This window comes from Rattus rattus, chromosome X (assembly GCF_011064425.1).
Source record: "Rattus rattus isolate New Zealand chromosome X, Rrattus_CSIRO_v1, whole genome shotgun sequence".
Lineage (NCBI taxonomy): Eukaryota > Metazoa > Chordata > Mammalia > Rodentia > Muridae > Rattus > Rattus rattus.
In genome coordinates this window covers 80342961-80344908 of record NC_046172.1, presented here as the reverse complement: position 1 = coordinate 80344908, position 1948 = coordinate 80342961, and the positions used below count along the sequence as shown (strand labels likewise).

At 46.2% G+C, this 1948-nt stretch overlaps 1 pseudogene; it reads right to left on the bottom strand.

The window, feature by feature from the left end:
* Window positions 1-704: 704 nt before the first annotated feature.
* Window positions 705-1328, bottom strand: LOC116889261 (annotated as a pseudogene).
* Between the last annotated feature and the right edge of the window lie 620 nt (window positions 1329-1948).

Below are 1948 nucleotides of genomic sequence, written 5' to 3'. Positions count from 1 at the left end.
CCCTTACCCCTCCTCTCCTTATGATGCAGGCAAAATGAACAGGCGGTGCCAGCCCAAAGGACATTGCTGCTCTGTAAGCTTCCCATCTATCCAGTTAGAGTGAGGCATTAAAACAGTAGGGAAGGAGACAGGCCTAACCCACAGACTGACTCCCAGGCACTAAATATCTCTAAAAATGTCATACCAGGTACTAGAAACAGACACAGAGACTCTAACACCAGGATGGACCAGACAGTTCCAGTTCTACATACAATTCTATTTTATTATGGCAAAGGTGAAAATGCCACCTTCTCCACAACAGCAGCCAATAAAATTTATCCCAAAAATAAAGCAATGTAAAACAGGTCTGTTTCCGAATTTAAAACAAAACAAAACAAAGCAAAACTTTACATTTGTTTTTAGATCCTATTTTAAAACAGTGGTGGGCGGCAAATAAAACAAATCCAACAGTTGTCTGCAGACTCCAGTTGCCAACCCTCCCTCAGGGCATCACAGAGGAGGCTTCTAAGTCCTGTTACTTGTGAGGATTTGCTTGGTTGTTGCACTGTCTATCCTTGCATTGTCAGCATCCAGCTGTGTGTTCAACTCCTAAGCAGAAAGCTGCTGCTTTGAGTTCCTGCCAGTATCTCTACCTCTTCCCCGGTTGCCTCCACACGTGCCTCTACTGGTGCCTCCACCACCAAAACTCCCAGAACCATGGTTTCTTGTCATGCCACCTCTGTTTATGCTTTGTGCAGGTCTTCATTGTGTATCAATCTGTGATGTGACAAGCTGGATTTTCATAGGACCGCCATCCAAAGGGACACCATTGTACTGTTTCATAGCCTTCAGGCCATCTGTTTCTGTTCAAAGTGCGCATCTGCTATCCCTAAAATTGGTCCAGAGTGATCATAGTGCACAGCAGCTTTTTTCAACATTCAAAATTCAGCAAATTGTTCCTGAATATCAGCGTCTGACACTCTGAAGTCCAGGTTTACGACACAAGCAGCTTCCACACCCTGCTCCATCCCGGGAAGCCGCTGGAATAGGTCCCACTTGTTGGGAAGTTATTTCCATCTGCTGTTTGGTGCAGGTTCATTCCTGCCGCCTCCGCCACCGCCGCCGCCGCCGCCGCCTCCACCTGCTGCGGCGCCATGGGCTCTGACGGGCGGGTTCCTCAAAGGCCCACCTCCTTGATTCACCCTTCACCCACTCTGCGGCCTGTACTGCGCCACAGCGGTCCCCCTGGGAGCTGGCCCTGCTGAAACCGGGCCCCAGCCGCGGCCTCCTCACTGGCTCCAATTCAGATTAATGAGGCGGTACAAAGACGCGTCCATCTTGTTGGCCATGGCTGGCGCGGATTCGGGTCTCGCATCCAAGCAGGGCTTTAAATGGCATTTTCTGACAACTTTAAGGATTCTTCTGGGTCTTACTGCTAAAATGTAAATGTACTCTTTAATCATCTTGACAAAGCTTGTTATCTGTTCGAATGGCTGTCTGGCACTGTACAGAGGCAATGATTAAAACTCTAAAGTTAACTATAGTAAAATCTATGACAGGCATGAGCTACGTGGACTACTCCACTTTCATGAGTCTACAAAAGGTATTAGGTATTCCACGGTTTCTTGTATTGTTTCTGAACAGAGCTGTTTGCTTTTCTATCTAGCTTTAACAATTCTCACAAGATTGGGAAAGAAATTAGTATTGGGTGGCTTAATAGCATTGGCTGTCATGTCAAGATTACATAAACTGGGATATCTTGTGTCAAGGAGAAAACATGTTTTACACCATTGGAAAGGGCTTACCTGGAGACAGTATTAGGAGAGGGGCAGTGATATATCTCATTGCTAGTTTGGTTGTATTAAGCCCTTGTTCTAATATCCACCTCTTTATGCTCAATAGTTTGCAGATGCCAGCAGGAGTCTGGTTCTCACTAGAGATGTTCATTGAATGGAATAAGAAGTACTGA